This window comes from Protopterus annectens, chromosome 7.part0 (genome assembly GCF_019279795.1).
Source record: "Protopterus annectens isolate FY-2018-M chromosome 7.part0, PAN1.0, whole genome shotgun sequence".
Lineage (NCBI taxonomy): Eukaryota > Metazoa > Chordata > Ceratodontiformes > Protopteridae > Protopterus > Protopterus annectens.
The window spans coordinates 1,496,526,214-1,496,538,779 of NC_056739.1; positions in this window are offsets into that span (position 1 = coordinate 1,496,526,214).

The window sequence follows — 12,566 nt, forward strand, 5'->3', positions numbered from 1 at the left end:
ATGCGAACACACAACTGCACCCACACACTCAGGTATTGACACACGTGTATTCAGTGACAAAGTAACACACCCATACACTCACGGATTCACCGACACAATAACACACACTCACACACACAGTTGCTAGTGCTGAGGTGAGGACCCCTGCCTTTGTGCAAATCATCATTACAGTACTGTGCAGCTACATGACACACCACAGAGAATACACATGTACAGGTAGTCAGTATGGCCTAAGATCAGGGACATCAACACAGATAGTAGATTGCATCACCTGGATGGGTGGAGGGGTCTTATCAGTTCACTATGGTAACATACATCCTCACTCCAGGTACCAGACAGACATACATACACACACACACACATTCACACACTGTGGCATTCACTATTGAATACACCTATGTCACGCACATACAGATACCTCACATGTGTGAGATACACACACTGCCTATGTCCTGCTTTCTACATTGCAGTCTGTACAGATGTCTACCACAGTGTACAGGAGAGTGAGTAACAAATGAGATGTATTCCCCACCATACGTGACATATATGGACACACACACGCAGCCACACATGCCAGTACTGTGAATTAAACACCTGCCTATCTCATGATATGTATGACAGACTTACAGCAGTATTGTACGCGGTACAAAGTGTACTGATGCTTCCTTTGGCAACTGTGCTGATATATGCACATGGGAGGTCTTAAATGTTACAGGTCTCAAGTGATTTACCTTCGGTGTCACCCTGACCACTGTCTATGTTGTGTGTGTTGCCCTTCAATTAACAAAACCATTGCTTACCGGTTACACAGGTTATTGTAGGACCACTTGTGACACACCTGTGAGCTGTCCTCAGCAAAAATCCATCTGCAAAGGTGCCCCACCACTTAGTTATGTCCACACATCTGTCCATACCTGAGGTACATCTTTCCATACTTTCAGCATATTACCATATACAGTTGGCAATGTTGAGGCTGCATTGCAACTGCATGATGTACTAAGACACATCACCTGCATACATCAGCAACTGCACACGCATGGTATCTGAATGCACACCACTACATGTACATGTGTGTAGGTCCTACAATCCTGTCATTTGGGCATGTTTGTAGGCATTGCAATTGGTGGACATGTGTAATGACATACATGACATATGGACTGTTGTATGATATGATAGGTGCAATGGGTGACCAGTACGGACGGAATGTTACCTCTATCAACATTGATATCACACCTTATGTACTGTTAGCATTCAGCAGCCATGGACCTACATTCCATTTGCATATGTGTAATGGCTGTAGCCACCTGTCTGCACAAAGGACAACAACAGCTATGCTATTTACATATATGTTGCATGTGTGTGGCATGTACATATCCAGGGCAGGTACATGTATGTCATATCCAAACATGAGGGTGTTTACTGGTGTACAGCAACAGTCAACTGTTATTGCTGTAAATAACCGAGGGCCCCTGGTATGTGTACAGCTGACCTGGTTACAGACAGTGGTATCATTGCATTGCATAACACATGATGCAACTGTGTCAGTATATGGGTACTCTGCACAGTTGATGTAGAGCTTGGTACAGTCCACTGGTTAAGGGACACATGGTGGTGTACTATTATATGTCTTACCACATGTATGGATATGTGTTGGTGGTCCGAGGGCATGGTGGTGTCTGAGGGTTATATCCTAGAATGTAGCTTTTGACACTGTGTCCTGCACCTGATGCATCTGTGATGCCTTTTGTGGGAGTACCGGTCAGTACATGTGAGTAGCCTTTATGTATGTGGGGACACCACCACCTGGAGTGGTCCATACCTGTGTTATGGCCCACATGTCTGGTTCTGAGGTATATGGTGGTAGTGCTATTGTGCACTACAGAGCCTTCAGCCAGGTGTTCCTCACTGCACAGATCTCAGTACTCCCCATTGGTGGATCTACAGTGAGCAGCTGTGATTACATACGCTACACATCTAGCACTGGTTAGCATAAGCATACAATGCAGTCGTCCTCTAGGTGTCAGGGTGTTATCCTGTGTTTAGGACATTTACCTTGGAATGGCACTATATGGGTGAATGTGACTTAGGTATTATAACCACTCCCTTGAATCATGGATGCATGTGATATGTGACAAAGGCCTGTCTACTTTCAGTCATGTCATCCCAGAATGACAAACAATGGACAACCTCGTAATTACAGCAGGACATTGGCTCATTGTGTTGGTCAAGCAGTTGCCACTCCTACAAGACATCACTGCGAGTGGTAGTATTGTGCTTGGTATAGAATGGTACATCTAAGGTGATGGACAGCTACAGACATTGTGTATAAGTCCGGTGTCAGATATATGTAGTGCAGCGTTCCTGCTAACAATGACAACTACTAACATGAGAATCCATTACAATGTGCTCTTTATGTCTAACTGTAATAGCATGGCTGCGGTGGCCTTCCGTGTTTAGAATCAGAGTGCATCCCAGACAGCCCTGTGCTACTAAGTGTGTGAGCATGCCCAGTGACACCTTATGTTGGTTATGTGCCTCTATGTGTATGGACATGGCCATTGTAACCCTGTATAGTGATAGTAGTCGTCCATTCCACAGATGGACATACTTCAGTTCAGGATGGATTCCTACTTTAAACACACAGGTTCACGGGTATGTACATCTTAACTGCCAGCATCCCTGTTGATGTCTACATTCCTAGAAGGTCATAATGACAGCCTTGAAATGTGTAGTCTGTGTGGCGCGACTCGTAACTATGTAGTATTGTAATAGTGATCTGTAGATAGGCAGGTGTTCTGTTCCCACCACTGGCGTGTGTGTGTGTGTGTGTGTGTGTGTGTGTTTGTCTCCCTCTGCCTGAGGACTGAATAATGCTTTTAGACTGCTCACACTCCATACAATTCCTATACCCACCTTTGGCAAGACTGATGATTTACCCACCTAGAAATACACCTCCGGGTGTGCTGTGACCCAGTAATCTCGGTAGCACGTTCTGTAACTGCGTAATGCTGTAGTGTGATAACGTAGTTAGGTCAGTATTGTAATCCCAGACTTGCCAAATGTGTGTGTATGTGTGTTTGTCCCCATCTGCATGAGGACTGAATAATGCTTTTAGACTGCTCACACTCCATACAATTCCTATACCCACCTTTGGCAAGGCTGATGATGTCACCCACCTACAAATACACGTCTGGGAGTGCTGTGACCCAGTAATCTCGGAAGCGTGTTCTATGACTGCGTTATGCTGTAGTGTGATAAAGTAGGTAGGTCTGTGTTCTAATCCCAGACTTACCAAGTGTTTGTGTGTGTTTGTCCCCGTCTGCCTGAGGACTGAATAATGCTTTTAGACTGCTCACACTACATGCAATTCCTATACCCAACATTGGCAAGGCTGACAATGTCACCCACCTAGAAATAAACCTCTGGGAGTGCTGTGACCAAGTAATCTTGGTAGCGCGTTTTGTAACTGCGTAATGCTGTAGTGTGATAAAGTAGTTAGGACAGTGTTTTAATCCCAGACTTGCCAAGTATGTGTGTCTTTGTGTGTGTTTGTCCCCATCTGCCTGAGGACTGAATAATGCTTTTAGACTGCTCACACTCCATACAATTCCTATACCCACCTTTGGCAAGGCTGATGATGTCATCCACCTAGAAATAGACCTCTGGGAGTGCTGTGACCCAGTAATCTCGGTAGAGTGTTCTGTAACTGCGTAATGCTGTAGTGTGATAAAGTAGTTAGGTCGGTGTTCTAATCCCAGACTTGCCAAGTGTGTGTGTGTGTGTGTGTGTGTGTGTGTTTGTCCCCATCTGCCTGAGGACTGAATTATGCTTTTAGATTGCTCACACTCCATACAATTTATATACCCACCTTTGGCAAGGCTGATGATGTCACCCACCTTGAAATACACCTCTGGGAGTGCTGTGACCCAGTAATCTCGGTAGCGCATTCTGTAACTGCATAATGCTGTAGTGTGATAAAGTAGTTAGGTCAGTGTTCTAATCCCAGACTTGCCAAGTGTGTGTGTGTGTGTTTGTTCCCTGTCTGCCTGAGGACTGAATAATGCTTTTAGACTGCTCACACTCCATACAATTTCTATACCCACCTTTGGCAAGGCTGATGATGTCACCCACCTAGAAATACACCTCTGGGAGTGCTGTGACCCAGTAATCTCGGTAGCGCGTTCTGTACCTGCATAATGCTGTAGTGTGATAAAGGCGTTAGGTCAGTGTTTTAATCCCAGACTTACCAACTGTGTGTGTGTGTCTGCCTGCATGAGACAAGTACAGTGCTTTGTAGAATATGCACTCTCTGTACAAATCACATGACCACCTTTGTCAATCCTGCTGTTATCACCCACCTAGGTATACACCTGTAGGTGTGCTGTAACCCAGTATTCACTGTAGCTCATGCCCTGAAAGCATATTGCTGCAATGTGATATGGTAGGTAGGGGTTCGTATACAGGACATGGCAAGTGTGTGTGTTTGGCTGTCAGAGCCTGTGTAGAGGTGGCTGTGAGTGTCTAACCACTGGACATGTTGGGGAGCAGATTTTGTAGTTTTCCTATATGGTGTCCGTCTTAAGACACAATGGCCACCTCAGAAGGAGTAGAGCTGTCAGTCAGCCATGGGACTGTGTTGGCAAGCCATACCCCTACATCTGGCAAAAGGCCTGGTGAACAAAGTATGCAACCCTATTAGTACCCAGTATATGTCCTGCACCCATGTGCCATGCACAAACACACTTGCCTAGGATATCCCGCTATGTTGCTAGTACCATGCACATTGATGACAGATAGTAGGCATGGTGTGAATGCAGTGGGCTGCAGAGGACATGGCACCCTGTACAGTGGTAGAATAGGCACATATTTGCGGACATTGTGCCTTCACTATGTTCCCCACTGGATGCCTGCAACAGATGTGGTGCCATCAAATGTGCTCCACAAAGGCCATACAATGCCGTACACATGTGCCCTGTATGGACCAATGTCACTGACACCAGGAAATACCTGTATCATACTATCAATGCAGGTGCAGGGTCGTGCTGCTCACTATAAGCAGGTTTCACCACACCGGGCCAGTATTGGCATATCGGGGGATAACAGTCTGTGTACACAACATGTGCCTGCCAAACCAGGTACACCTGTACATTTCACTGTACAGTACTGTGGGACATGCACATCCCGGGCAATGTCCATGTGAAGGACTATCAAACACAGACATGGCATGCATTGCAAAGCTATGACCATACACATTGGTAACCAGGATGTCAGGCAGATCATGCAGTACCCATCAGTGTGGGACATTGCAGACACTACACCCCTGTACTACACTGCACACCATTGTCTGGTGATGCGATGCCAAGGATTACCCCTCACCCAGCCTTGTACAGCCATCTTGCACAGCCAACCACTATACACCCATGAAGCAATGCATACATGCATGTCAGTACTGGCACCTTGTGATGCATGTGGGTTATGATGCTCCCAACCACAGTCACTCCCAGTATAAGTCTCATTGGCATACCAACAGTTATCAAACACTTTCACATGCCCTAGCCCATAGAACCTCCAGATATCCCCTGTGGTGCATGTAGTATTGTGCATTAATGCAGTGTGGCAAACTAAGTAGTTAGGTTGTGTATTTGTGGCCCTGGCAAAGAGTGTCAATGCGAGCCCATTAGAGAGTGTGGCTGTGGTGACAATGGCATCCGTTCACATGGACAGCCACGTGTGCCACACCTAATGTATGTCTACTATATCTCTGTTGCAGATGCCTCTCACCTATACACATATATGTTCTTACAGCACAGCAACATGTCGGCTTTGTGGCACATGTAGTAACATCATGCACATGTAATAGTAATGACTAGTCAGTCAGGGGTTTGACCCCTGTACTGTTAGGCGTGTGGCAGATGATGCTTAGGGTTAAGTCTCCAAGCCCTTCTATAGTGTACTTTGCCTGTCCCAACCACACTCTCTCTGGTGGATGTGGAGTTGTACACCTGCTCATCAGCAGCATGTGTATTGTAAGTGATGGACATGATCAGGTGATGGCATATGCACCCATTGCAGTCCTCCTCTAGCTGATTGCATGTGGAACAGCTGTGATGGTGTTCCCATAGCCATTCACATGATAAATACAGTACACTATCTAGGAAAGACATGTTGGTATTTGGCCATGACAGTCGCTGTGAGTGGTACCTGGATGTGGTGTTTTGAAAAAGCATCATAGATAATATCTGGATGTACCTCAAACATCATACACAGTAGGAAATAGCCTAAAGACAGGAGGGTGATGTGCCATAGATGACTACAGCATGTAAGTGTAGCTATGTTGCATTGAGACTACTGCCTGTTTAACAAGTTGTGTGTGGTAATGGCTATTCTGCATTTTTTAATACAGACATGGCAGTACTCTGTTCATGAGGGACCCCCATCTGTAGGGCCATCTGTAGACTGGTCAGTGTGTGGAACAATTTGTTTTCTGTGTTACACACTGAACACACATCTGTGCACAGCAGGAGCATAGTGTAAGAATTGCAGACAGTACATGATGATAGGGATGTGTTACTGCCATTGCATCCCTGACTTGACATATGTCACATGAAACAGTGGTATGACAGACACTGTCTGGGGTTCCCAGTGACAAGCCAGTAATGGGCAACTGTTCATAGCTGCTGTCACACGTCTACTACACATTGTACAGATGACATGCAGTATATATGCATGTGTTGTGCTCCCTCTGCAAATGTATACCATCTGTTGTGTTGGGTTTATGGTGATATCTATGCATACTGTTGTAGGTAATCCTGTATGCTGTTGTCTATCACTAAGCCATATGTGCGTTTAAACTGCAACACCATAGGCTGAATGGGTTGGGAGGTCCCGGCAGAACCTCCTGTCCCACGTCAGCTGACCATGGCACCGGGCACCAGCACATCTGGAACCAAGCCTTGGATATCAGCCTTTGCTGGCTCTGCACCACCTTTTGGTGGTACCACCACTGAGGATGGGGCTTGTCCCCCCTGGGAGCAGGACCAGACAGGTACATGTCTGCTGTCGTGCGGTCTCAGACGTGTTGCGTTGGGGGCTCACTAAGGGTTTCCGAAGCCAGATATGCAAGCTCAAGGGTGGAGTGTCACATTTACAGGGTGATGCTGCCCCTCCTGGACAGCCCCCAGCACTGCTTCCTTTGCAGCTGTTTAGGTACAGTGGTGGCTGCCCATGGCTGGGGATCTCTGTCCCACTGTTCGCATAGGCTTGTGAATGCCGAACACCCACCCCCGTCTGAGGTGTATCCCCCCACATTATCATATATCAACGCTGTATGCTGTCTTCTCTGTGACCCTACCCTTCCTATCCTCCACGGCCATACCTACTCTCCTTCCCCCACATCCGACCCTCACACTATGGAAACATAAGGCCAATAGGCTCCTAGGACAACATCTGCCCTATACATAGCTGTCCATTTCACACACATGCCCACTGGACACATGTAACCCTTGTAATATGCATCACAACATACTCCTGTTATCCTCACCCCTGTCCCTCAGGTGCACGATCCTGGTATGCACATCACTCCTAAATGGTCCAGGTACACGTGATGAGGATGACCCCATTGTACACACAACACTACTGGTCCCTCTATGGTTACCCCATTTACCTTTATCATGATGATGAGGTAGCACACAGCACCTTGCAAGAGTACTGTTCACACATAATGATTGGAAAGGTACTGTTGTGTTAATGTACATTACATGCACAGAGTTATGTATACAGCCAATGTACAACTATTTGTGTGTATGAATGACATGTCTGTCTGAGGGAGGCTTGAGATTACATAGAACAACACCACTACATAATACAGGCGTCGCTGGTGTTTCCCGTTTCATTTGTTTGTAATGCTTTGTTGCCACATGGTATGTTCCTGATATATCTCTATATATGTATGTACCTATATGCTGGACATAAACACTCACATATACATCTACATGATGGGATACATTCCTATACTGTTGAATGACTGTGCTGTATGATATGTTTGTGGTACTGTCCATTGTCTGTATATCTGCCATGGCATATTGGTAAATCACATTAGCTGTGTGTGCAGGGTCCTGGTTCCGAGCCTTGCAGAGGACGTTTATTTGGTTGCAGGGCAGAACAAGGCCATTGGATATAGAGGGAGTAAGGCACATTAAAGCAGTTGCGAGTGGGTGTGCATGGGTTTGCGTGGTGTTAAGCAATGATAACCTCTGGTTACAGCTTCTTACACTCGGTTAGCCTCTACATTGCTTTACCAGTGCAATATTCGCATACTGGTAGCCAAACAGGCTTACACCAGCTCACTCCCGCACTTGCAAATGCACCGACATTGGTGCTTGCATCTGACACTCACACCCCTAGGTGGGAGCGAGGACCACAATATTACCTTGTGATGCCTATTACATCGGATTACATGCCTACAGTATCGGGAATGGCTGCCTATTAGGCGATGGCATGCTCTTCGACTGTACGGAATCAGCGGCCTGTCCAGTGATTTAATCATTTTATTTGTGTGCTCCCATATGGCTGATACATGGGAACTGAGACTCTTCAATACAGACAAGTAATTGGGTTTTGGGACCCACATCCATCGGCCGAGTCATGCTACCGCATACCTATTATAGGGTTGCCACCTTTTCAATTGCCCAAGGTGGGACAGGGACCTTTATGTAGAGACATCAGATTTTACATGGCAAAACATACCCACAGTCGGTACAAAGGAAAGTACTTCACTGTTTTACCTAAATAAAAGCTTATTCTTGCAGGATTACAGTTGCTTATACTGTTTCTTATAACATTTAGGTGTTTCAGATACAAAATAATTGTTTTTTGAAACTACTACAGACAATATAGGAAACGTTTGTCCTAAAATCTCAGGACATTTGCCATAATTTCAATTATTTTGCAGGATACAACTGCCCAAAGGGGAGCGTCCCTCACAGAGGTGGACAGGTGGTAACCCCAACCTATTATTCTATCATCTTTTTAAGGTAGTCAGTGGAATATACGCTTTCTGTCACTATCAGACCTCTCATACGAATGGGGAAGAATGAACACTGAATCAGGTACACTGCATAACAACATCAGGGACACATTTAGAAGTGCTATTAACCTGACACATTGACAGACCCAGAGCATATGTATTCATACACATTGTCTAAGGTACATGCTGTTATGACTCTTACATGTTGTCGTTATTCATTACATGTATTCCACCACCTTTCCTCCTAATATCACTAGTTTTAGGAGGGTTTAAGTGGGACAGAGTTAGATTCTGAGTCGTAATCATGGACGTCCCTGGTAATCGGGGACAGTTCAATGGCATGGTCCCTATGTGATTTCCCAATGGTTTACGGACTATCCAGTGGATGTGCTCTTAGGGTTTGGGAGGTATGGGCATCTGCTATGCCCACATCAAAATATTACTTACATCCACGGGGCGGTCCTAATACGGCTCTGCCAGCCAACACCTGCACGCATAGGCCCATAATCGCATACCCATAGTTCCCCTACCTGCCACTCCTCTACAGCACTCATCCTTACTGTGGGCGCAGGTGGGGTATAAACACACCACTACACACTGCCCACTCTCCCAGTGTCGGGACAAATGTTGTACATTGTGTCGACCCATGTTTTATCAGGCTTGCACAACCTACTGGTCTGTGTACATCTACAGCCTGGTCGGATAAATCATTACAGGGCCTGGCTCCAATCACTAATTTTTGGTGTCCCACAAGGGACATCAATGTCCATGTTTCAAGTGTAGACCTTGCAGATCTCTCCCCACTGGTAGTTTCCTGCCGGTGGTCTGGGAAGCAGTGGTGTATTTACCTTTATTGCATGTCTGTATGTCTCACCGGCCTATCTTGGGGGTGGGGGGGGTACACGTTTGTTTATTGGACCTCCCACCAACATATGCCCGACCTGTGAACATATGTTACCTGTAACTGCTGTATCATATCCTAGGTATATACATGTGTATATTTACTGTAACATATATATATATATATATATATATATATATATATATATATATATATATATATATTTACATTAATGTATACAGATATATCTGCATATGTATTCATACATGTATATTCATATCTTGCTATATATATATATATATATATATATATATATATATATATATATATATATGTATAATCTAACGACATATGGGTCTATGGTTGTCTGCATATGTATAGATTCATATGTGGGTATGTATCTGTATTCCTTCTCTGTATGTATACATTCGTACTATGGCGAGAGAGAAGCATATCTCTATCTCGCTATGGGTAGATATACACACATAGCTCTACATATATACGTCTACATCTGGTTATTCCGTTCCTTGCCATATAGATTACACTTTGCTTTAGTGGGTCTCGCAGTGGGTGTGGCTGCTCATTGGGCGACACCTCTGCCCAATGAAAACATTCACTTGCATCCCTAGGGCTGTCTATATTGGCCAACATCAGCCAACACCTGCACACCTAGACCCATAAGTAGCTACCCATAGTTCCCCCACCCTCGCCTCCTCGACAGCACCCATCCTTACTCTGGGACCTCTTCGGTTCTGGACACACCACTACACGCTGCCCAATCATCACTTCATGGGACCCATTTCATACAATTCTCTCTGCCCATGTGTAATCAGGGTTACCCATCCTTGTATTCCGAGTCTGTATACACTGTGGACAAAATGGATGATCTATCACAGTCGTATGGTTGGCTAATTTTTGGGGTGTCCCACAAGGGATGCTCCAATATGTGTTCCATGATTAGAATCCATGGGTGCACTGTGTCCCCTCCCCGGTTGCATCCTGGCTGTGGTCTGGAGAGCAGAGGACACTTTACATTGATTGCATGTATAGTTCCCGTGTCCAGCTGTAGGGGGGGAGGGTGGAAGGGCATGCTGCATATTGTCATGTGTCTTGCCTGGGCTCCTCACTTCCATTGCCATATTGCCATAGCCTGTGAACATATGTCATTCCTGTGTGCTTTTTCCTATCATAGCTGTATATCTCTATATATCTACACACACACACACACACACACACACACACACACACACACACACACACACACACACACACACACATATATATATGTATTTATAATCTGCGGTGGTGGTGCTGCGGTAGCGTTGTCGCCTCACAATAAGACGCTGTCCGGTTCGATTCTCATGTAGAGTGTCTTCTGCGTGGAGACATGCGTAAATGGGCATACCTTCGTTGAAGGTTGTGCGTCAGGCTCGCAATTCGGCATGTAAAAATCAGCTGCCAATCATTAGCGGACCGGAGTTCCGCTGTTGCGACCCCTAACCGGGAAAAGCTGAAAGACACAACAACAACAAGATATGTATTTATGTATTTATATATGTATGTATATGTATATATATATATATATATATATATATATATATATATATATATATATATATACGTATATGTATGTCTGCAACCATATATATATATATATATATATATATATATATATATATATGTGTGTGTGTGTGTGTGTGTGTGTGTGTGTATATATATATATATATATATATATATATATATATATATATATATACACATATATATAAATATATGTCTATACATATATACATATATGTATATATATATATATATATATATATATATATATATATATATATATATATAGATATGTGTGTGTCTGTAAACCAATACATTCCCCGCGCATATGCACTTTCACGTGCGTAATGGTGTTTATATATACTGCACCTGCCTACTAGTACCTTATTCATTATGACACCGACACTTCACTCCAGTTATCTTGTAATCGGTATTTAGCACGTTATACAGCATATACAGATGTCGCAATATGTTCATGTATGGATTACTGATGGTAATTGGAATGTGATACAGTGTAATTCGGTACGAGAATGTCTGTTTGTTAGGGGGTTGCTCTAATGAATGCATTATTGCTGTGCCACTCCATATGCATATATACCCATATACCCATGGCTCCTGGTTCCTCAAACACACCCCAACGCCTCCCTAACACTGCTGCCATCCATTCTCCTGTCAGATTCACAGTGTATCAACACCACTACACACTGGCCACACCCTACTCTTATAGAGCCATCCCATCGGTTTACTCACTCCACGTATCCTCTGACCTCCCATACGTTTAGTCCACGAACATTGGTGACGTGAGTGACCAAAGGAATACTATTTGCTATTACTGGGCTGAACCACATGGGACATGCAAGTGTTTATGGCAGGATTAGACTCTATACTTTATTACATCTGTACTCCCATTAACATGACACTACAATTCATTAATATGTATGACTATGTGGTATCGCCCACGTTACACATGGGAGCCTAGTTATGTACGTGTTCAGCGTATTTCATTTACAATTAGACCGGTTAAGTACTTGTCATTGCCGTACCTTGCAGATCACAGGAAGGATTCCATGTGTGGGGAAGCCCTCACATTAGATTATCGTCAGCACTGCACTGACTTTGGACACTGTACACACCTCTGCT